Here is a 26,416-nt window from a genome sequence, read left to right as displayed (position 1 = left end):
AAAGGTTTATCATTTGTGTTTTAAGTGATAAGGATCATTTAAGACCTAAATGTGATGTAATAAGGCTCATGAAGCTATTAAATTAGTTGTTGAGTGAAAATTGTCATATAGTCAAAATATTATAAAATTATCTAAATTGGCAAAATGATGTTCTTGAAGGGTTTACATGGGATTTTAGGGTTTTTAATCCATGATTGTATTAATCAAGTCAAATTAAATCCTTTGGGATGCTTGGAAATAGTTAAATTATGAAAGGCAGGAAAAACACGAATACAACCTCCAATGGCTAGTTGGCAGTTTGGTAGTTTGAGGAGTTGGAGGTAGTTTGAATCAGTTTAGGAAGCACAAACCATGTTAAAATATCTTTACACACTTTTTGACGTGGTTGGAGGAAAAAAACATTTTGTGATATAAAAAGAATCATTTCAATAAAAACAAGACTAACAGTTCTACAGGTGTGATACAAAAATCAAAGAAAAACTTTATTTTTTTGATTCACTCTTTTCATCTTTGATTGGTAAATGATTCCTTGAAGTTTCCTTGGCATCTAGGAATTCATTTGGATTCATTTTTGAGGCCTAAGTAATTGTTTCTATCCATTCTTATTGACTGTTCTGAGATAGTGTTGTAGGTGCTCGTTTTGTGTTAGTTTGGGGTCAAAATGAGAAGTTAGGACTCATTCCTCTTTCTGTCACCATTGTTCCTTGAGGAATGAGTCCCTAATAATGTATTTTTAACTAACAGATTGACAAGAATGAAGAAACAAGGTTAGAGTTGGTGATCACCAAAAGGTTGAAGGAGAATTTGTGTAAAGATGCATGGTTAGAGAGGTGCAGGTATTGGATTGAGAGTTTTTTCTACATAAGGGTATTTTTTATGGTGGAATATGTTTAATCATGTGGAATAAGTGATGAAATGACTTGGGTTTGAATTTTGAAGTGATTGGAGGAGTGGATTTGAGAAAGCCCTATTTTTAGGGACTATTTGATGAGGGTGGTTGGTTGAAAAAATTCCAAAACCCTCTTTTTGGGAGAAAAAATAAAGAATTTCCATAGGTACGATGGCTTGGTTGCATGAATTAAGGGTACTTGCTTTGAAAATTAGGCCTCATTAGACCTAAATTGATGGGTAGCAGGTTATAGTTCACCATATTGGTTTGAAGGAGTGATAGGATAATTTGGAGTATGTTTTGTAACTTCAAAAAGGGTGTTTGAGTCTACCTTTAGTTTGTGGAGTATTTTAGGAAATTTTGGAGAAAAGCCTAGAAAATAGCATTGGCAGGGCTACAAGGGGCCTAGTGTGAACCCGGGTAAGGGTATGTTGGAAGAACTTAATAAGTTGAATCAGATTATTGTGAATCATAGTGGGTAGGATAAGTACAAGCCATAGGAAGGGTTAAACCAATTATTTTGAGTTGGTAGTTGGGTTTGAGTATTGGGAAGGAGCCTTATGAATGAGGGTAAAAGGAGTGAGATTTGGTGTTTAAATGTTTTGTTGTGAAGACCAACCATTTTGGGTTTTAAAACCTTATATTGATCTTACCTCTACATCATATTGGTATCGGAGCTCAGATAGTAGATCTTTGTTAAGTGGATTGGTGTTGAGAGTTGAAACAAGGAGTAAAGTATGCCTCCTAAAGGACAAATCACTAGGGAGATGCAAGAGTTAAGGGAGAGCCTTGAAAGGGAAAGGAGATAAGGAAGGGAGAAAGAAGAAGCTAGAGATAGGGAGGAAAGACAAATCAGGAGAGACAATGCAACATTTTAGGCAAGGTTGGAAGCCTTGGAGAGAGGATCTAGAAGAGGGCCACAAAGAGAGAATGAGGAAGAAGATGCTGAAGTAAACTATGGAGTAGATGAGAATCAGAACAAAGGGAATAGAGAAGGGGAATTAGACCCTAAAGAAAGGAGATTCGTAAGGTTACTAAAGGAAGTGCAAGGTGGTTGAAGAAAAGGAGATATTGACTTACCTATCTATCAAGGCAAGATGGATAGTGAAAAGGTCTTGGGGTGGTTTGATGCCCTACAAAACTAATTTGAATTTGAAGACATGGATGAGGAGAAGAAAGTGAAGTTTTCAAAGACAAAACTCAGAGGTACTGCTCTAATGTGGTGGTCCAGTGTTTAGACAGAGTGGCAAAGGGTATTCCTAAGATTACCACTTGGGGTAGGATGAAGGCCATAATGAAGACACAATTTCTTCCTTTTGATTATGAAATATAGACAAAGAGGTTGAGATAAAATTTGAAGCAAAAGGATATGGATGTGATGACCTATACTGAGAAATTTCACAAATTGAGTAGAAGAGGTGGTTTGGACAATGGAGATGAGAAAGTGGAAAGATACCTTCATGGTCTAAGGTATAATGTTCAATATTAAATTGGGTTGAGTGTGTCAAATACACTTGGATAGTGTTTTTAGTTGGCTATAAGGGCTGAAGAAAAGGTAAAGAGGAAGAAAGAGAGGAAAGGAGGAAGTGGTAGAGGTAATGCAAACAAAGGTAGAGGCAACAAACCTACAAAACAAAGTCATAATCAAGGAGACAAGGAAAAATGGAAAGAGCCTACATCCTATCAAAGCAGAGGATATAAAGGTGGAGGAAAATTTGAGGGAGGTAGAGGATCAAGGGTGTTTATAGGAAGGTATTTTACATGAAATGAGGTTGGGCATCCTTCTTTCAAGTGTCAAAAGATAGAGAAACATAACAAGAGTAATAAGAGAAGAGTACATTTATCACAAGAATAGGAAGAAAGTGGAAAGACATAGGATGCATACCCTGAGGTAGGAGACACATTGATGATCTAGAGAGAACCATTGGAACCTCAATACATGCCAAGGGTTTTAATTTTTTAGGACTCATTGTAAACATAAAGGTAAGGCATGTAAAATGATTATAGGTTCAGGGTCTCATGATAATTTGGTGTCATATGAAATGGTTAATAAATTACATTTGGAGACATTACCTTATAGTAGACCTAATAGGGAAACATGGGTAAGAAATGAAAAAAGAATTTTCATTCAAGAACAAGCCTATGTTGAATTCTCTATTGGGTATTACCATGATAGGGTCTAGTGTGACATAGTGCCCATGACTTGTTGTTATTTCATTTTGGGAAGGCCTTCATAGTACTTAAGGAGAACTTTACAATATGGGTTTCACAATACTTATGTTGCTCACAAAGATGGTAGAAGATTGACCTTGATTCCTTTGCAAGATGATCAGTCATCTAGGTCAAATATCATATGTTTTGGTGGAAAAGAGTGTGAATTTATAGGGTAGAGATTTGAAGTGTAAGCGGGTTATAGAGCAGAAACAAGTTGGTTTGGATGCATACTCAAGGGAGAAAGAAGACCTACCATATAAGACGGTTCATCATAGTGTGAAGGTGGGGACAATTGAATGTCCTATTGAAATGAATCCTAAGGACAAGGTTAGTCCTTCAAAGATGAATGATTTGGGGGGTCATTCAGACCTCAAAAAGAGAAAAGAAATGATGCAGTGATAGTCCCAGTGTGACTGGCCAAGATTGAGGTTTAAGCCCATGTTTTTATAATCTAATGTTTGTCATAAGTTTGATACAGGTATTGGTGGAAGGCTAATTCATTTCATGAGTTTTTATTGCAACATATTCCCCATGAGGAGATAGGTTTGAGAAGACCATCTAGAAGGATGTATGGCATGAGAACAAGACCCCTGTTCTCTTGGGATAAGAGATTTTTCATAGGGGGAAGCATGGTGCAAGAGAACCAAGAGGTCCTAATGGGCCTAAAAGGTTTATCATATATTTTTTAAGTGATAAGGATCATTTAAGACCTAAATATGATGTAATAAGGCTCGTGAAGCCATTAAATTAGTCGTTGAGTGAAAATTGTCATATAGTCAAAATATTGTGAAATTGCCCAAATTGGCAAAATGATATTCATAAAGGGTTTTCATGGGGTTTTAGGCATTTTATCCATGAATGTATTAATCAAGGAAAATTAAATCCTTCGGGATTCTTGGAAATAGTCAAATTGTAAAGGGCAGGAAAAACACAAATTTGAATTCAAACTCCAACAGCTAGTTGGCAGTTTGGTAGTTTGAGGAGTTGGAGGTAGTTTGAATCAGTTTGCGAAGGAAAAATCATGTTAAAATATATTTCTCCATGCCTTTTTAGGTGGTTGGAGAAAAATAAACATTTTGTGATGTAAAAAGATTCATTTCAATAAAAAAAGACTCACAGTTTTGTAGGCCTGATACAAAAATAAGAAAAAAACTTTATTTGTTTGATTCAGTCTCTTCAGATTTGATTGGTTAATGATTCCTTGAAGTTTCCTTGGCATATAGGTGTTCATTTGGATTCATTTTTTATGCCAAAGTAGTTTTTTTAATTCATTCTTATTGATTGTTCTGAGACAGTGTTGTAGGTGCTCGTTTTGTGTTAGTTTACGGTCAAAATGAGAAGTTAGGACTCATTTCTCTTTATGTCACCACTGTTCCTCAGGGAATGAGTCCCTAATAATATATTTTTAACTAATAAATTGACAAGAATGCATAAACAAGTTCAGATTTGGTGATCACCAAAAGGTTGAAGGAGAACTTGTGTGTAAAGTTGCATGGTTAGAGAGGTGTAGGTATTGGATTGTGTGTTTTGTCCACATAAGGGTATATTTTATGGTGGAATTTTTTTAAGAATGTGGAATAAATGGTTAAATTACTTGGGTTTGATTTTGCAAGTGATTGGAAGAGTCAATTTGAGAAATCCCTAGTGTTAGGGACTATTTGGTGAGGGTTTGTGAGTTAACCTATTAGATAAGGGTGGTTGATCAAACAAATGATAAAGTCCTCTATTTGGGACCATAAATAAATAATTTCCATAGGTATGGTGGTTTGGTTGCATGAATTAAGGGTACTTTCTTTGAAAATTAGGCTTAATTAGAAGTAAATTAAGGGGTAGCAGGGTATAGTTCACCATATTTGTCTGAAGGAGTGATAGGAGATTTTGGAGTATGTTTTGTAACTTCCAAAAGTGTGTCTGAATTTGCTTTTATTTTGTGGAGTGTGTTGGGAATTCTTGGAGAAAAGCCTAAAAAATAGCATTGGCAGGGCTACAAGGAGCCTAGTGTGAAGCCAGGTAAAGGTAAGTTGGAAGAACTTAACAAGTTGAATCAGAGTCTTGTGACTCATGTTGGGTAGGGTAAGTACAAGTCATAGGAAGGGTTGAACCAAGTATTTGAGTTGGTAGTTGGGTTTGATTATTGGGAAGGAGCCTTGTAAATGAGGGTAAAAGGAGTGAGATTTGGTGTTTGAATTTTTAATTGTGAATACCAACTATTTTGGGTTTGAAAACCTTATAGTGCACTTACCTCTACGTTAGTTTCAAGCTTTGAGCATTATGGTTCTGAAACCCTAAAACCTTACTGGAATAACCTCTTACATAATCAACAATCCTTGCATTACAAATATCACTCTCATATATCTCATATTGTCACATATCAAAATATGATCTAATCAACCGACCTATATACCCTTACAATCCTTCATGACTCATGTTGGCTTACACAGATAATTACAAAATGAACATACATGTCATCTCATTAAATAAATATCAAAATGAATTGCTGATTACCAAACCTCCCAAATGATGTCTGCCTCCTATATTGGTATCCTGTTGTAAGTCATGTCAGCCTACAATGTCGGTACCCATAGAATCCTTCCTACTAATGAAGATACTTGCTAGTGTCGATGTTGGTGAAATGTCTGCTGGTCAAAAAACAAACCAAGGAATGAAAGCCAAAACATATTGCCATCAATTACAACATATAAAACCAATAAAATGAGTGTCAATTGCCAACAATCTTCCTCTTTTGCATTGATGGCAATAGTCATTTCGAAAAAGATAATGGTTTCCATCGCCAGTTTTACCCTGAGACTTCTTGATCTAGAGTCCCAGTATAAGTATAGGATAGGTTCCCCTAATCCAAGAACACACCAAGGACCTTATCAATCATACAACACTACTAGAGGTTAAGGAATATCAATTTGACAAGTCCCACATTCAACACTCCCAGAGGTTAAGGAATATCATTTTGACAAGTCCCACATTCCTTTCTTCAAAACAAAAGACTAGCAGTACAAGGTCTCTTTCATTTACCGGTACAAGGTCTCTATGGTCAACAATGATTTGGTCCCTTCTCTAATGCAACAATGACTATTTAAGGTTTTATTTGAAGTCCCCTAGGTCAGGGAGACCTCCTTCGATCATTAAATTTAGGTTCCCTCTACCGGTTTGGGTAAGTGTTGTAACAAGGCCTACAAAACCTAGTAGCCCTGCTAGACCATTTTGTCACACTTAACTCCTTATTCCTCCAAAAGACCAGACAAAAAGTCCCAAATTTGGATACCTTTTTGGGAGTTACAAAATATATCCTAAGGTTTCTTACTAGTAGGGAACACAAGAGTCCAAACTCTGTATCAGTTAGGAGACTAGTATAGCCCAATTAGGCCTATATACAAAGGAGTGTGTAGACACAAACCTTAACTCAACGAAAAATCTCAATGAAAACTCTTAGGACATGGAAAATACATCCATTCCTAATTCTTATGCCATGAAAAACCCTTTAACCCCTGATGTGAGACCTATTTGCTTATACTTGTACGGTAGCCACATGGAGTTTCCCACCTTAATGCATCAAACCCTCACCTCCAACTAGTCCTAACCTAAAAAATTCCTTCAAAATCCTAAAATAAATTGTCCATACTTGCATCCCATCAAAAGGCATGAACCAACAATGAAGGATTAGCAAGATAAGGCCATTTCTTTGTAAAACCCTAGGTAAAACTGTCAAATCTAGAACACTTCCTGAAACTTATCAGTTTCTTCCTTGTCTTGGTGAATTAGGACCTCAGACTTGATGAATTTTAAATCTGATTGGATACTCTAACACATCTCATTGGTTTCCTAATTCCAAAATGATCATACAATATGGTACACTGTGTAGAACAATAGATTTACAGGAAAATCTCAGAAATATATTACTTCAATGATGATAAAAGTTTACAAAGTCATTCTCTCCTTTATTCTCTCCTCCCAGTGATGATTGAGGATGAAATTTTATACCTACCTTAGTGGTTATTAACCACCTTTTGAACCAAGGTGACCATTGGAAGGAAGTTCCAATTTTCAACCAAAAGTTGTCATTAAAAGGTGTCAACAAAGTTGTCAAGTTTGAGCAACTTTTGACATATGTTAAATCCACCTACCTAGTGGTGCTTCAACATGTCCTAAGAAATATCAAATAGGTAAACATATAGAAAATACTCAACCAATACCCCTAGGCCCATATGCCCATGGTGGCTTATCAATTTTCCAAGTCCATGTCATTGGGTGACAAGTGGGGTTTATTACAAACAAATCAAACATCAAACAAAACAAGACTACCCTATTACATAGATTGAAAGGTCACATTCTCATGTGTGTCCTTTATCATTTATTTCTCTTATTATATTAGTCATGAGGTTTTCTTGCACCATATTCCTAGGGTGAATGAATCTCAAGTCCACTTGAGATGAGGTCATGTAATGTAGTGCCATGCTTCTTGATCTGATCTGTATCCATCCAAATGGCTTAAGAGTCTATTTTTCCTTTCCATTTCACCAAGTATTATTTGTACTCATTGGTCCTGGTCTTGTTTACAATCTTCATGTCCAAAACTTTCTCAAGCTTAGGTGGTTCATGTTTGGGAAGATCTATATCTGCTGCTTCTTCTAGGACTTGTTGTGTGTTACCTTTGCATGAGCTTAGTGCGTGTGCCCTTGGGTAACCTTTCCTTCTTCAAATTTTCCCAAAAAAAATCTCCAACTTGAAACTATGCCTCTCTCCTTTTTTGATCTATGTATTCCTTGTATTTTTCTGATGACTTTTGAAGTTGTATTTTGACTTACTCATGTACTTCATTTATAGCTTCAACAAACCTCTCACCATCTACACTTATGGGATCCATATGGGCTAGTTTTCTTAACTCCAATACTCATCTTGGATGCAACCCATACACAATCTGAAATGGTGTCTTCCCTATGCTTCTACTTACACTATCATTGTAGGCAAACTCAGCCTGAGGTAAGATTGAATACCACTTTTCACCATGATTCCTTGGAAGACATCTCAACAAATTCCCTAATGACCGGTTTACTAATTTTGTCTACCCATTTGTTTGTGGATGATAGGCTAATGAGAAAGACAAATTGGTGCCAAGTTTCCTCCATAGAATTCTCCAAAAAATGGCCAACAAATTTGACATCCCTATTAGACACTATGTTCAATGGAAGTCCTTGAATCCTTGCTACTTCTCTGAAAAACAAATCTTCTATATAAGATGCATCACTAGTGGACTTACATGGCAAGAAATGTGCCATTTTACTAGACCTATCCACTATCACAAATACATTTTAAAACCCCTTTTGGGTCCTAGGTAAACCCATTACAAAGGCCATTGACATACTTTCCCAAGGTCTTGAGGGAATGGGTAAGGGTTGATAGAGACTAGCATTAGTACTTCTTCCTTTTGCCTTTTGGAAAATGGTGGATGCATCTACAAAATTTCTAACATCAACCTACAATTTGGGCCAAACGTAGTGCCTTCTTACCAATTCAAGTGTCTTTTCCAAAACAAAATGACCTGCCATAGTTCCACTATGCTTTTCCTTGATGATATTACTTTTGATTGAGCAATTTGGTATGCATAATTGCCCACCTTTGAAAATAAGTCCATCTTGAATCAGGAAATTAGAAAACTCCACATGATACCTTTCACCAAATTTAGTACATGCATTTTAAATCTCCTTAAAGTCCTCATCGGCATACATATCTTTCATTGCATCAATCCCAATGCTTTCTAATTGGATTTCAGATATGGTTAGTACTCTCCTACTTAGTGCATCAGCCACTTTGTTGGCTACTCCCTTCTTGTGTTTTATGGAAAAGGTATAGGCTTATAGGGATTCTGTCCACTTCATATGCCTATGTTTTATCTTTTCTTGGCTATTAATGAAACTCAAGGCTTAGTTGTCAGTATAGACCACAAATTCCTTTGGTAGCAGATAGTTCCTCCATTTTTTCAAAGCTTTAACTAGTGCATACATTTCTAGGTCATAAGAAGAGTATATTCTCTTTGCCTCATTGAGTTTTTCGCTAAAGAATACTATAGGTCTGCCTTCTTGGCTTATGACTGCTCCTATGGCCACATGACTAGCATCACATTCATTCTAAAACACTTTGTGAAAATGAGGTAAAGAAAGTACTGGTTGTTGAGCTACCTTTTTATTGAGAGTTTCAAATTCCTCATCCGCCTCCTTTGTCCAAGAAAACCTTCACTTTTGACCACCTTTTATGGTTACCAACATTGGAGCACATATCTAACTGAAACCTCTTATGAACTTTCTATAAAATGTGGCTAATCCATGGAAACTTATAACTTCACTAATAGTGTTAGGAGTAGGCCAAGAAAGAATTGCATTTACCTTATCTTGTTCCATCTTCAAGTGACCTTTGGAGATCACAAATCCTAAGTAGATGAGCTCTTCCTACATGAACAAACACTTCTCCATATTGATCATCAATTCCTCTTCACTCAACTTTTTCAAAGCCATGTCTATATCCCTCAAGTTCTCTTCCTTTTTCCTTATGGTGATCTTGTTGAGAGCTCTTGATTCAATACAAATCCTCCATGATACATCCTTTTTGGGTGCCAAAACTACAGGTACTACACAAGGGCTAAGGCTCTTTCCAATTAGGTCTGAATCTAGCAACTCCTAACTCTACCTTGTTATCTCCTTGTTTTGTTGTGGTGTAAGTTTTTATGCAACCTTGTTAGGTAATGTGGTCCATGGGGTCAAGTCAATATAGTCACCGATCTCTCTCATTAGTGGCAAACTCCTTGGTACTACATCTACAACTATTCCTTGGTATCTGCCAATGATTTCCTTCACTTCTGGACTAAGATCCTTGTCCATTCCTTCTACCCTATCTTCTACAACTGACTTCTCTTTTTAGGTTGGTATTGAAATAAATGCAAAGCATATTCCTTCTTCCATATTTATCTCCATGAGGAATGGTTTTCCCTCCATCATCATCACTTTGGACTCAATTTCTTTGTTTTCAGTCAGGGGAAATAGCTCTATGACCATGCCATTCTTTGTGATAGAATAGGTATTCCTAAATCCATCATGGTGTTGTTTGAGGTCATACTGCCATGCTATTCCAAACAAGAGGTGACAAGCATCCATGTTTACAACATCAAACAAAATCTTATCTTTATGCTCCTATTTGGAATTCTACCCATGCCTTCTCTTCTACAAGAGTTTGTTGCCCTTTTGTGAGCCAAGACACCTTATAGGGGTATGGATGGGGTATCCTTCTCAATTTCAATTTCTCTACCATTTCTATTGACACAAAAAATTTAGTAGACCCTGAGTTAACCAAAACTTTACATACCTTTTCTCCTGATTGGCAAGTGGTGTGGAAGATAGACTTCCTCTTAAGTGGCTCCATAGGTGTTGGTACCTTCAAGAGGGTTCTTCTCAATATTAGTGCCTCTCTGATCTCTGGATAACCATATGAATTAGGTTTACTACTACCTTGGTAATCTGATTCTTGGGTTAGATTGGCTCTCCTTTCTCCTTGGGAACTGGACCTCATCTTCTCTGGGTATCTATTGGCAATGTGTCCCTCTTGGTTGCAATTAAAATATTTAATTGGTCCTTCTCCTCTTCCTGATGATCTTCCTCTGAAATTTGGCCTTCTACCTCTAAAGTTGCCTTTGTTGTTGATGTCATTCCTTGAGGAGTCTTGACTTCTCTCTCCTTGAAACTCAAAATTTGATCCTCTTCCTCTGAAGTTGCTCTTTCCTCTTGGTTTCTTACCCCTTCCTCTACTTCTCTTCTCTTGTCTTCTTTTGAGTTTCTCCTCTACCTTTAATGCTAATTGATAGCATCTATGAACAGTGTCAGGGCACAAGAGGTTCAACTCTTCTTATATGTTCCACCTTAGGCTGTTTAGATACCTTGCCACTCTTTCACTTTCATCTTCAACCTTCTTATACTTTATACTCATTTTATGAAATTCTTCAGTATAGGCACACACATCCATCTCTTTCTATCTGAGATTCTGCCTTCTCTTGTGTAATTGGACCTCATACTCCTTAGGTACATATACTCCCTTGATCTTTGTGATCATCTTCTTCCAAGAGGTGATCATTTCTCTTGCCTTTTTCACTCTTTCTCCTTGCACAAAATTCCACCATGTTAGGGCTACTCCCTGTATTCTTAACTTGGTGATCTTCATCTTTTGGTTGTCAACAATGTCTTCACATTCAAAGAAGTTGTTTAAGGACTCTATCCAATCCATCACTCCATCAACATCTATCTTCCCACTTAAAAATAGGAAGGTTTGATTTCTAGTCCATGGTTGTCCTCTCCATAGACTTCAAGGCATTGAATAGGGACCTTTGCTCTATAGGAATTTCCCCTTCTTCTTTCTCTTGGGGGTCCTCCTCTTCTTCTCCCACTTCCTCTGAGCCATCAGGTCCTTTCTCAATCCAACCTTCCAAGTTCTCAATCAACCTTCTAAGTCGATCATTTTCTTCTCTTTTCCCTTGCACCATCCTAGAAAGTTCCTCATTTGTCACCTTTGGAGGCATTATTCTAGCCTCACCCTCTGATTCTTCTGCTGACATGTACTATTCTTCTTCCCAAAAGGATTCCTCCTTTTCTCTGATACCAATTTGATGCAGTCTCGATATAGGTATAGGATAGGTTCCCCTAATCCAAGAACACACCAAGGACCCTAGAAATCACATAACACTCACAGGGGTTAAGGAATATCAATTTGATGAGTCCCACATTCCTTTCTTCAAAAAAAAGACTACCAGTATGAGGTCTCTTTCATTTACCGATACAAGGTCTCTATGGTCAACAATGGTTTGGTCTCTTGTCTAATGCAATAATGACTGGTTAAGGTTTGATTTTAAGTCCCCTAGGCCAGGGAGACCTCCTTGAGTCATTAAATTTAGGTTCCCTCTACTAGTTTGGGTAACTACTGCAAAAAGGCCTACAAAACCTAGTAGCCCTACCAGACTGGTTTTCCACACTTAACTCCTTATTACTCCAAAAGACTAGACAAAAAATCCTAGATTTAGATACCCTTTTGGTAGTTAGAAAACATATCCTAAGGGTTATTACCAGTAGGGAACATAAGATAGACCAATTAGGCCTATTTTACAAAAGAGTGTGTAGACATGGACCTTAACTCACTGAAACAACTCAAGGAATACTCTTAGGACATGGAAAATACACCCATTCCTAACTCTTAGGACATGAACATCCCTTTAACCCCTGATGTGAGACCTGTTTGCTTACACTTGCATGATGGCCACATGGAGTATCCCACCTTAATGCATCAAAACCTCACCTCCAACTGGTCCTAACTTGCAAAAGGCCTTCAAAATACTAAAATAAATTGGCCGTACTTGCATCCCCTCCAAAGATATGAACCACCAATGAAGGATCAACAAGTTAAGGCCATTTCTTTGTAAAACCCTAGGTAAAACTGTCCAATCTAGAACACTTTCAGAAACATGTCAGTTTATTCTTTATTGTGGTGAATTAGGACCTCGGACTTGATACATTTGAAAGGTTATTTTCCACTCTAAAACATATGACTAGTTTCCTAATTCCAAAATGATTGTACAATACAATACATTATGTAGACGAATGTATTTACAAGAAATTCTCAGAAATATATTACTTCAATGATGCCAAAAGTTTACAAAGTCATTCTCTCCTTTATTATCTTCTCCCACTAATGATTGCAGATGAAATTTTATACCTTCCTCAATGGTTATCAACCACCTTTTGAGCTAAGGTGACCGTTGGAAGGAAGTTGCAATTTTCAACCAAAAGTTGTCATTAAAAGTTGTCAACAAAGTTGTCAAGTTTGAGCAACTTTTGACATATGTTAAATCCACCTACCTAGAGATTCTTTGACATGTCCTAAGACATATCCAACATATAAATATCTAGAAAATACTCAACCAAATACCCCTAGGCCCATATGCCCATGGTGGCTTATCAATTTGCGAAATCCATGTCATTGGGTGACTGGTGGGGTTTATTACAAACAAATAAAACATCAAACAAACAAGACTACCCTATTACATAGATTGAAAGGTCACATTCTCATGTGTGTCCTTTATCCTTTATTTCTCTTATTATCTTAGTCATGAGGTTCTCTTGCACCACTTCTCTCTCTGAGCTGAATATCCATCTCTGATAATGATCTGAACAAAATACTCCATACCTCCTGATGTCAAGAATATATTTTTCACCTATACCTCCCCCTTTGACATCAATGCCTAAAAAATACCAAAAAATAAGGGAAAAAATGAAAGTCTTTACAAAGAATGTGACCATATCAATGTATTCCTTCTTATGTACAATCAATGAGTCCACCCAGGGACTCACGAATCCTCTGAGACCTCTAGCTCTCCTTATAATTTTATCTTTATCCCTTTCAAAAGATGAAACTTGAGATTCCAATAATAAAAAATTTCCATCAATAGATGTAATCAGAGAACTTGAACCATCAAAAGAATTGACCATGCCTATAACTTTATCATGTGAATCCTTAATCCCTTTATCTATATCTTCTATAAGTAAACCTATGCTACAACATACTCTGTAAATATTAGTACATTTCCTTAAAGTATTATCAATTAACTATAGTTTATCAGTAATATCTTTCTTCTCTGATTCAATCATTTGATCAAAAGTGGCTCTCTTAGCTTGTGTGAATCTCTCCAATGCATGTCGGTTAGATATCTGTTGTCAAGATTGAAAATCCTTAGAAATGTGCTTAGTGATAATTTTGAGTTTATCGGATGGACTTGCTCCTTTGTCAAAATGGCCCTTCGGGACAAGTCTATGCAAAATTGGGATTGATTGATCAATATTTCCTTTGTCCACTGATCCTTCCTTCACCATCTTCTAAGGAGTCATCATCATGAGCTCTACTTGTGAGGTGTCAATTGACAAAAATGATGTGCTTGCTATCGGTTCTCTGTCAGATACCTCTCCCTTCTCCTCTAATGGTTTATAAACTTTAATAATTTCCTCTTTTGCACCTATGGCTTCACCACTTGGTGTAGTATCAGTTACTATCGATTCCTCCTGAACTGTATCCTCAAACTGTACATTCTGATCCGGAGGAATATTGTCCTCATTATTTTTAACTTGTACACTCTATGAATCTGTTGATATATATACATTTTTTGGTATCACCTTTATGTCCTGTAGATTAGATTCTATCAGGAGTTCTACATCCAATGCCTTATTATCTTTCAAAATTGTACATTAGGTACATACTATACCTTTTCCTTTCCCTTCGATTGGGATTTCAGTAGTATTTGTCTTAGTTTTCGATGAAGTGTAGAAACCAGGGTTTTTAGCAAAGAATTCGACCCATTCCTTGTGTCTCTCACTGATAATCTCATTAACCCTTCCTAACATAAGACTTACTATCTGATGATTGTTGTTAAACATTTTTTTGTCTGCAACCTCAAGTGTCATATCCAGCTCATTTGGAGTAATGGATCCACAAGTAGTTAATCATTCTCAAATCTTTATGTGCTTATCATCCTCCATAGCTGATAATATCCCAACATCTAGGTTGTCATATATTTGTTTCGGTATTTTCTTCTTAATTTCCAATAAAGCTTTCTTATATATATCACAATATAATAAAACCTCTTCCTCAACTTCTTTTTGCTCATCATCATCTAAATGCTCATAATAAAATTGTATATTTTCAACACACCATCCTTAGTGATTTCATCTACCAATTTTGCACAAGTCTTAGGTGGAATAATTGTTACATTACCAGATACAATAGCCAGGTTTGTGTCATCCATCTTCTTTCTTTGTCTAGTACGAGATGGAGCAGAAGGTTTTTCCTTTGGAGCTATTTTCTTTATCGGTACCTTGATTGTGACCTTCCTTATCAGTTTCTTCCTAGACTCCTCACCTTTATTCCTTAATACCCTGTTTAATGCTAAAGGTGTGTCATCATCAGTTCCAGTCTAATGGAATTGGTTCAATGAAGACTTTAGGCTCTTTCCTCTTCCTTCCCTTTTTTGGAACAACATCCATTAAGGCCTTGATGTCCAGGGATACTTGTTCAACAAATTTGCTAGCCTTTCCTTGCTATTTCTCCCTCTTCTTCTGATTAAATTCAGTTTGAACCTCTTGCTTCTTTTTTTCTACAATATCAAAGGATTTTTCAACTTCATCAATAGGTGCATCAACTAATATCTTTGCATAAGCATTCAAAATATGAGCATCAAACTCATATCCCATTTCCTCTATCCATATCTTCTAGGGTTTAACTGCTTCCATCAATGTTTCATCCTTTTTAACCATAAAGAAGATCTCCATTGAGTATTTCTCAGCAATTTGTTTAGGAACCCCCTCTCTAGATTTCATTTCATTATGGATTTCCTTGAAGTAACCCCAAACCTTATCATCTCACTAACTACCCAAACTAGCAATAGATTGTTTTAGTTGTCTTCCTACTAGGATATCAAATGCCCATTGTCTCTTCCCAAAACTAGGAGTTCCATTAATGAAAAATAGCATTAAATAGACAATAAGACTCCCATACTAGAATATCCCCTTTTTCTCTTCTTTAATCTTCCTTAGGCTAATTAACAACTCATCTATCATCCATCCATATAGATCTATCTTCTCATTTTCCTTCATGATCTTATGTGTGGTATATATATATGAGTGAGAAATGAAATTGAGATGATTGGATTGAGTTACCTTGTACCCAATGATCATGCTACCAAATCTAATGTCTCTATCAGTGATGGTGATGACCCTCATCTATTGTTGGTCTGAAGTTGCACTGGTGAGTTTGTTAACCTAATCATTAGAAAAAAAATTCTCTGAACACTGACCAATTTGTGGAAAACTGGTGATGGCCTTAATGGCCTCCTTCATGATCTTATAAGGTTTATCCAACAAAATGAATTCTCCATGCACTCTTTTCAATACACATCTGATGATCTCATCTTTAAATTCAGGGATATTCAGAATGCCAATAAACCCTAGATTGTCAATGTGCTTGTACTCGAGCTTGATATTTCATGCATTTCCCATCAACTCACCCATATACATACTCTTGATGTCACTAGTATCCAGATCCTTAATGTGGCAGTGAATGTATACTCTAATATCTTTCACATAAACAACTCCTTCTAGGGCATGGGAAAAATCACCAATTGAATCATCCAATGTGACAATATGCAAACATTGATTGAAAATTGACCTAGGACGATCCTTAATCTCAACAACTACTAGATTTGCAATAAAAGTAGGTGCAGAGGATGATCTCGCTTCCATGATGAAAGATGATTGTGATAAGTACCTGAGAAATGGTTGTCAGTGAAACCCTAAAATACTCTTCTAGTCGCAGGTGGAATCACTAAAGATGATATCTAACTGTACTAAATCACCTTAGACTCACTCTAAATCACTCTTAATCACTCTTAAAGAAAGGTGATAAAAAATGAAGTGGATTCAACCTTTTAACCTTCAAAACCCTAATCCATCATTCATATGAATGACTTCTAGCGAGGCATATAAGATCTCTGTCAAACATCTCCATGTTGGATAAACCTTTTCCAATGTTTGGAACATCTTCTAGAACTCCTTCCTAGGGCTTATGCACTATTTTCATGAATTTTTCTTACCCCTAAGGCATCTACCTTAGTTACTAGATGAGCTTCCTATCAGTGTAGGAGAAACCTCCTATGTCGGTTGAGTAACTAGAGCATTCCTATCTATTGATTGATAATCTAACTTTCTAACCCATTTCTTGATATGATCTTGTCAGATTTCATCGACCTTTTCTTGCCCTTTATCATTTCATCAGTCATTGTTAAATCATGGATTTTTGCTTCTATAGAACTTAGCTATGTGTCCAATCTCGTTGCTTGCATAACATGTAACATTATTCTTTTGAATTTCTTTTTTATAACCAGTATATTTGCTTGACATGTACTGATTAGCCATATGTCAAAATTTTCCACACGCATGACATTTAACATTCATTCTACAATCTTTTGTCTTATGACCATACTTATTGCATTTAGAACATTGACTGGGAGTAAAATTATACTTTTGATTTGCTTTATTTCTACATTGCCTAGCCATGTGACCAAATTTATTACAAATAAAGAATCTACCTTTAAATTTATAAGCATTAAGCTACCTTACCAGTATCTTCTAGTTATGATTTTCATTCGTAGTACTGAAGCTCTAACCTTGTTCGAATCCATGTCCACTGGAATATCCATTATGTCTTTGACTTTTCAATAATTCATCAAGTTGTGCTTAACTAACCTTGAATTTGTCCTTGTACTCACTTGCAATAGCCAGATCATCTCTTAGAATTATCATTTGTCTTTCAAGTTCCTGTTTATTACTTTGGGATTGTACTAAATCTGTTCTCAACATATCATTTTCATGAACCAACCAGATGAATTCTTCAGATCTATCTTTCAGGGATCTCCCAAGCTTTTCTTCATTCATCTTCTGGTCTTCAATCTCCTTTTACATTCTCATAGTTAGGGCTTGCATTTCATTCCTCATGACCATATTCTCCTGACTCATTTTTTGCCATCTTTCATTAAGGGCATATTTCTCCTCATTATCTTGATTTTGAAAAAGTTGTTTCCTCCTATCTTAAACAAATGATAGCCTCTCCTATAGGATAAGAATAAATTCCTTGGCAGAATATAATGCATATTGTAACTTTAAGTTCTTTATCATTTCAACATCATAATCTTCAAGTGCTACCTCAAGTTGCTTCTCCAAACTCATATCCATGGATTCTAGATTCTGGATTTATGATCTCCCTCAAGCTATTACACTTCCTCTGAGGAACAAGGCTTTGATACCAATTTTTGGAATCCAAAAACACTAGAGGGGGGAGGGGGTAAATCAGTGTTGTACCAGGATGATCAATTTTCACCTTAATAGGATATGCATTCACTAACTGGTAAACTGGTACATATATAATTGAAAGAAATAAAGTAATCAATAAGCCAATCACACAAATTAATACCATAACATAGAGAATTATACGTGGAAAACCTCAAAGAGGAAAAACCATGGTGGGATTTGTGACACAATATAAATCCACTAGCCATATGAAAATATATTACAAAATATGGGGTCATGCACATGCAGGAAGGTTTACAACCTAGAGCACACTACTCAACACAAAAGAGTCTCACTGAATTTAGTCACCTTGAACAAGAAAACACAAAAATGAACTCAGATAATGCATCTACTATACCTGAATGAGTTTTGGTTCAAGCTCTGACTGTTCCAGTTCTGAAATCCTAAACCCTTACTAGAATAATCTCTTACATAATCAACATTCCTCACATTCCAAATATCACTCTCATATCTCTGATATCCTCACATCACAAAATTATCTAATCAACTGACCTATATACCCTTACAATCCTTTTGTTGGAAATTGACACTCAATTGGTTGGTTTCAAAATGTTGTCATTGATGGCAACATGGTAACTTATTCTGGATTGATATTTTGGTTCAGTTGTGTACCAGTAGGCACTTCATAAACACTTCACCGACAAGTTCGAAGGAATTCTTTGATTACTGGCAATGCAAGTCGATGAGGTTTAGAATCAGGTTATTGTTATTGGAGGCCAACATCTTTTGGAGATCCAACATCAATAGTTGTTTTTGATATTCATGTATTTATGTTATTGAGCCGACATGTATATTCATATTATAATTATCTTTGTATGCCAACATAAGGCATGTTGAATTGTAAAGGGTATATAGGCCAGTTCATTAGATAATTTTGTAATATGGATGGTTAGGATAATATGATAATGTTATGAATGCAAAATATAGGAGAGAGATCATGTATGTGAGGATATTTATGTAAGGGTTATTCGGGTAAGGATTTAGGGTCTTAGACCAAAACAAATAGAGCTTAACTGGAACTATATTTAGGCATAGAAGATGCTACCTTTGCAGTTCAATCATTTCTCTAGATTATAGTCTAGATTTGTATGTAGTTAGTGAGGCTCCTTTTGTGATGGAGAAATATTCTCTAGGCTGTAAGCCTTCCTACAAGTGGAAGCCCCTATATTTTGTAATATCTCTTCATATTGCTAGTGGATGGATATTGTGGGTCATAAATCCCACTATGGTTTTTCCTCTTTGAGGTTTTCCACGTATAATCTTGTGTGTTATGGTATTCATTTATGTGATTGGCTTATTCATTGCTTTTCTTCTTTCAATTCTATATGTACTGGTATACTGGTTTGTGTATGCATGTTTTAATAAGGTTGAAATTGATCATTCTGGTAGAACACTAATTCACCCCCCTCTCACTATTCTTTGATTCCAATAATTGGCATCAGGGCCTTGTGCCTCGGAGGAAGTTTAACAGCTTGAGGAAGATCCTCAATCTGAAATCTATGATATGAGTTTGGAAAAGCAGCTTGAGGTGGCACTTGAAGATTATGATGCTAAAAGGATGAAGATCTTGAAGCTACAAGATGATTTAATGTTTCTTAAAAATTCATTCTTGTCCTACAAGAAAGATTGTCATCTGTTTAGGGTAGGAGGAAGGAACTTTTGTAGAATAAGGATAATGATGAGAAGAATACATGTAATGAGAGATGCCTAAAGTTGAGTCACGAGAACATGGTTACACAGAATGCATTGCAAGATATAATTATGAGGATGTCTAAAGATATTGAGGATGAGAAGAAAAAGGAAGAAAATCTTATTGTATCTTTGAAGAATAAATTTGAAGAATGTGGTAGGTTGGTTGATGAGAATGATATATTGAGAACTGATTTAGTACAATCACAGAGTAATGAGCAAGAGCTTGAAAGACAAATGATAATTCTAAGAGATGCTCTAATTATTGAAAGTAAGTATAAATAAAAATTCAAGATTAGTTTAGCACAACTTGATGAGTTATTGAAGAGATAAAGAAAAAATGGAGATTCCAGTGGACTTGGATTTGAACAAGGATAGAGTTGTGGTATTGCAAATGAAGATCAAAACCATAAGGCACCAATAAGGAATTTTAATGCATATAAATTTAATGGGAGATGCTTTCTTTGTAATAAATTTGGTCACATGGCTAGTCAATGTAGAAATAGAGGAAATTAAAACAATGATCATGCTCCTAATCAATGTTATAAATGTAATAAGTATGGTCATAAGACAAAAGATTGCAGAATGAATGTTGTGTTATGCATGTGGAAAATTTAGACATATGGCTAATCAGTGCAGGTCAAACAATTACATCGGTTTTAGAAAAGCAGTTCAAAAGAACAATGTTGCATGTTAGGCATGTAATAAGGTTGGATATTTTACTAAGTTCTATAGAAGCAAAAATTTACTAGTAGGTAATGGAGAATCAAATGAGAAAGGAAAAGAGAAGGTTAATGAAATTTGACAAGATCATATCTAGAGATGGGTTATGAAGTTAGAAGAACTATTAGTAGATGGAAATGCATTGTTTACTCAACCGATAGAGGAGGTTGCTCCTACATCGACAAGAAGCTCATCCGGTAACTAAGGAAAATACCTTAGGGGTAGGCAAAATTCATGAAGATGTTGCACCTGCTGCAAGAAGAGATTATGAAAGATGTTCCAGACATTGGAAATGCTTATCCAGCATGAAGATGTTTGATCAAGATCCGGTATCTTCCACCAGAAGTCATTGATGTCAATGATAGATTAGGGTTTCTTCAAGGATAATAGGTTGAATTCACTTCATTTATGATCACTTTGTATTCAGAGCAATTCAAAGCAATTTAGAGGAAGTGTAAGGCAAATTAGTGTGATCAATATCATCTTGAGCAATTTCATTAGTGATTGGAAGAGGTCTTTAGGATTTCTCACTAACAACTATTCATAGGTATTTATCTTCAATCATGGAAGTGGGATCATCATCTGTACCTATATTTGTTGCAAATGCAACTTTAGTTGAGGTCAAGGACCATCCCAGGTCAATTTTTATTTGATATCCGCATGTTGCTACCCTAGACGATTCAGTTGGAGCTTTTTACTATGTCCTGTAAGGAGTCGTGTATATCGAATATGTAAAATCTTATATTCACTATCATATTGAGGATTTGGGAATGACTAATATTAAGATCATGTACAAGAGTGAGATGATGGGAGATTGTGGAAAGATTAAGCCCGAATACCACCATATTGTGGATTTAGGGTTTACCACCATTCTGGATATTCCATAATTTAAAGATAAAATTGTTAGGTATGTTTTAAGAAGGGTGTATGTAGAGTTTATCTAGATGGATAGACCATATAAGATTATGAAGGAGGCCATCAAGCCAATCACTAGTTTACTGTAGGTTGGGCAACATTCGGAGAAGAAATTTTCAAATGACCAAGTCAACAAGATTACCAGCACAACATCAAACAAGAGGTCAATGAGAATCAATACTATCACAAACATAGACATCATATTTAGAAGCATGGTCATCGATTACAAGGTAACACAATCAAACCGACTGAATTTTGTTTCTAGCTCCTGCATTTATCCAGCTCATAAAATGATGAGGGAGAATGAAAAGTTGGATCTATGTGGTTGGATGTTTGATGAATTGTTGATTAACCTAGGAAATATTAAAAGAGAAAAGAAAGGAGAGTTTTGGTATAGTAACCTAATTGTCTGTTTAATACTATTTTTCATCAATGAGACTCCTGGTTTTGGGAAGATAAAATGGGCATTTGATATCCTAGTAGGGAGGCAACTAAAATAGTTAATTGCTACATTGGGTAGTCAAAGAGATGACAAAGTGTGGTGTTACTTTAAAATATTTCAAAAGGCTATGAATTCTAGGATGAGGGTTCCAAAGCACATTGTTGAGAAGTACTCAACCAACATATGTTTCATCATCAAGAAAGATGAAATTTTGATGGAAGTTGTAAGGCCTTCGAAGATTTGGATTGAGGAAATAGGTTATGAAGTTGATGCACTTATTCTTGATGCTTATGCACAAATGCTAATTGATGCACCAGTAGATGAAATTATAAAAAACTTTGGCATTGCTCAACAAAATATGCAAGAGGTTGAAACTGAGTTCAATCGGAAGAAGAGAGATAAGGAGGAAGGAAAGGCAAGTAAATATGTGCAAAAGGTTTCATAGGACATAAAAGAATTAATTGATGTTGTCCCAAAGAAAGGCAGGAAGAGGAAGGAACCATAAATATTCATTGAGCCTATTGCAATAAAATCTTCATCTGAAGATGACACACCATTGGCATTGAAAATGGTATTTAGGAAGAGAACTAAAGAGACTAAGGTAGAGGCTAAGAAGCAATGGGTTAGGAAAGTTACTATCTAGGTACTGACATAGAGAAGAGTGCCAAAAGAAGAAGGATGACATTAATATTGCAATTGAATTCGGTAATGTAACTATCATTCCACCAAAGGCTTGTGCAGAGGTAGTTGATGAAATTACTAAAGATGGTATGTTAAAGAATGTATAGTTTTATTATGAATATTTAGATAATGATGAATAAAGAGAGGTAGAGGAATCAGTTTTGTTGTATTTGTAGTATTGTTTTATTGTATTGAAGACCAAATACCAACACAGTTGTATGACATGTTAGATGCTAGAAGACTATCAACAATGCAAGAGGATAGCGTGAATGGAGGGAACAACATGACTAGTTTTTCGTCTAGTTTTGTAGCCTCTATAGCTCAAGGACAAATTGTCACTTTGGGATCTATGGGGGATGACAAGGATGGTTGAAAGGATGGGGACCTATGGCATTGAGACCCTCCTCTGGACTTTAAAAATACTAAAGATTCTACAAAGTTGGGTCATGAGATCTTGAACGCTGAGCTAGAAAAGATGGCTGGAGACAAGGTGGTCAAATCTTAGAACAATTTGTTTGCAAACAAGCCTACTAGAAAATCTACCTTTCCCTCTATGGAAGATATTTCTAATACAAAGGTAGGTAGATTAGCTATTGCTGTACCAAACACAATCATAGATCACAATATTTCTCTTATGGCATTTTCTCTTGTGGGGAAATTTCCTGCACCCAGACCTAATATTGAAGTTTTTAGGTCTTTTGTTAAGAGAAAATGGAGGGTAAAAGGACAGGTTGATGTTTCAGCTCTGTCAAGGGTTTTTTTGTCTTTTCCTTCTCTTGTGGTGAAGACATGGAAATGGCTCTGAGCAGAGGACCCTGGATGGTTGGGAAGTCTTCTTTATCTTTAAGAAAATGGTCTCCAAAAATGGAGCCCATTGACCTCTTTTTGAATCTTCTTCGATCTGGGTGTGGCTTCCTGGTTTGCTGCTTGAATTTTGGTTGGAGGACATTTTTTCAGGCATTGCTAAATCCTTCGAGGAGCTTGTGGCTATATATTCTATGACATCAGCAAGAAAGAGACTAGTGTATGCGAGGATATGCATTAATACCTCACAGAACACATACCTTCCTAGCTCTATCAAATTAAATTTCAAGCTAGGCAAGTGGGAACAAGTCATAGAGTTTGAATCCATCCCTTTCATGTGCTTTTCATGTAATAAAGTTGAACATTGGGCAAAGGCTTGTCCTAGTAACCCAAAGAATGCTCAAAAGAACAATAATCATGTTAAACAGATCTGGAAAGAGAAGCTGAACAAAAATGAGGGTAGATCAAAAGGAGGAACTAGATTCCCTGGTAACTAAAAAGATATAACAATGGATGAAAGGAAAGCTAGGCCCTCCAAGGAGATTGCTTAGAAGGAAATCAAAAAGGATGAAGAGAATGTATTTGAAGTTAAAACAAGCAATGGCTTTGAAGCTTTATAGATTCAAGAAGAAAAAAATGTAATTATAGAAGAAATTCTTGAAGATGGTGAGATTGGAGACGTAAATGAATCACAATATGAGATTCCAAAAGAAACAGAACAAGAATGTATTAAAGTGTGTTCAAAGGACTCTGAAGCTCCAAATGTAATCTTTGAAGAAAAGACTCAGTTTAGATCACCCCAGGTTAACCTTAAATCCCTATTCCAGAACTTTGGGACTGATTCACCCACCTCATCTCAGCGAAAAGGAGAACCTTGGAATAGTAAGATGTTTGCATATAAAAATGAAGAAGATGAAGAGTTAACAGAAGTGGGAAAAAATAAAAACAAGAAAATAGGGTGTACTAATGGGGTTAAAACTAGAACCAGATCTAAGGTAGATATTGGACTTTTCAAATCTCCACAGGGGCACAAACTATGAAGTGGCATAGAGACCAAGAGAGAAAACAAAATATAGCTGATGGAAGACAACAAATTCAGGAATCTTGCTCCCAGGTTTCCAAATGAAGGTAATCTCTTGGAACATTAGAGGCCTAAATGGTCTCCATAAGCAAGATGTGCTCAGGAATTTTATCAGAGATCATAAGTCGGACATTATCCTGGTTCAGGAAACTAAAATGAGTAAGGAAAAAGCTGAAAAATTAAAATTATTTAAACTTGAGGGTGTGTGTGGCAATATTTCTAATGGAGCATTTGGTGGGGTTGCCATATTTTGGAATAAGAAAACTATTGATGGAGACCTGATTGATGAAGATGATAATATGATTTATATGAGAGTCAAATGCATTGCTCAAGAACAGGACTGGGTGGTTACCAAAATTTATGCCCCCAACTCTTAAGCTGCTCGGAGCAAGTTTTGGGACAAAATCCAGCAGAAAAAAGGGACTTTTACCCAGGATACTTGGCTTTTGATGGGAGATTTCAACACCCCTCTATAGGAAATTGAAAAATTTGGTGGAACCCAAGCTCAACTAGATAGCAAGATTGATCTTATGGACTTTATCAAAGCCAATTACCTCATGATTGATTGATTAATGATAAAAATCTTGTCAAAGATGATGATATAGCTGATGAGTTGTAAGGTTCTTCTCTAACCTTTTTACTGGTAGCAAGGAACTTGACCTTATTAAGTAGAAAGATCTAGTTGAAAATATTCCTAAGATTATTGGACCTAATCAGAATAGGATTTTATCTGCCATCCCCTCAATTGATGAAATTAAAAAATTTGTTTTCTCCTTCCAAGGAGATAAGGCACCAGGCCCAGATGGCTTCCCCCTATTTTTCTTTTAGGAATATTGGCACATTGTTGGGGCTGATTTGTTCAATGTTGTCAAGGAATTTTTTGGTTCCAGAAGAATTCTTAAAGAAATCAACTCTACCTTCATTGCTCTAAATCCTAAGGTAGCTAAAGTTGATTCTATGGGTAAGTTTAGGCCAATACATTTGTGCAATAATTTTTACAAGATAATCTCAAAAGTCCTAACTTCTAGATTGCTGGTTGTTCTTCCTCTTGTTATCTCTGAAGAGCAAAAAGGATTTGTCCCAGGTAGGCAGATTTTGGACTCTATAATTCTTGTACATGAGAATATCCATTCTCTTAATGCTACAAACAAAAAGGGATTCCTCATAAAGCTAGATTTGGCAAAATCCTATGATAGGGTTGAATGATAGGTTCTTTTTAGGATAATTAAATCCTTTGGATTTGATGAGAAGGTTATCAAAATCACTAGTGAGCTGATATCTATGCCGAATTTTTATATTCTTGTTAATGGATCTCCTTCTAGATTTTTTAAGTCTTCAAGGGGTCTCGGGAAAGAAGATCCTATCTCGCCCATTCTTTTCACTATTTTGGCAGAATGTTTGAGTAGATTGATTCAAAGTTGAAGGAGAAAAGGATCATCAATGGATTGCAACCCTCTTCAACCAATTTCTTCTGCACTCATCAACAGTTTGTTGATGATACTATATTATTGGGATACTCTTCTATGAGTGCTTCTGCATTCAAAAATGCTCTCAGCTCTTATTCCCTTGCTACTGGCCAGTAGGTTAACTGGGAGCATCAACACTCCCTTGTTGAGGCAACAAAGGATTGCTAACATAATTGGCCATAAGGTTGAGTTGCTCCCCTCTACTTATTTGGGCCTCCCTCTTGGTTTGACTCCTCCAAACTCTTTCTAGAACTCTTTGATTGATAAGTTCAACAAAAAATTGGCTGGATGGACATGCTCTATGTTGTGACAAGATGGTAAGCTCTAGCTTCTTCAAGCTACCCTTCAAAATCTACCTATTTATGCTCTTAGTTTGTTTAGTATATTAGTCAAATTTGCAGAAGCATTAGAAAGAATTCAAAAAATATTTCTTTGGTTTGGTGTGGAAGATAAGAAAAGGATTTATTTGGTTGCTTGTGTTGGCATTCTACACTCTAATGAGAATTTAGGGTGTTGTCATTCATGGAAACCATGTAGTAACCTTGTGGAAAACTTCTA

This window comes from Cryptomeria japonica, chromosome 7 (genome assembly GCF_030272615.1).
Source record: "Cryptomeria japonica chromosome 7, Sugi_1.0, whole genome shotgun sequence".
NCBI classification, from domain to species: Eukaryota; Viridiplantae; Streptophyta; class Pinopsida; order Cupressales; family Cupressaceae; genus Cryptomeria; species Cryptomeria japonica.
Note: the sequence above shows the minus strand (reverse complement) of the source record.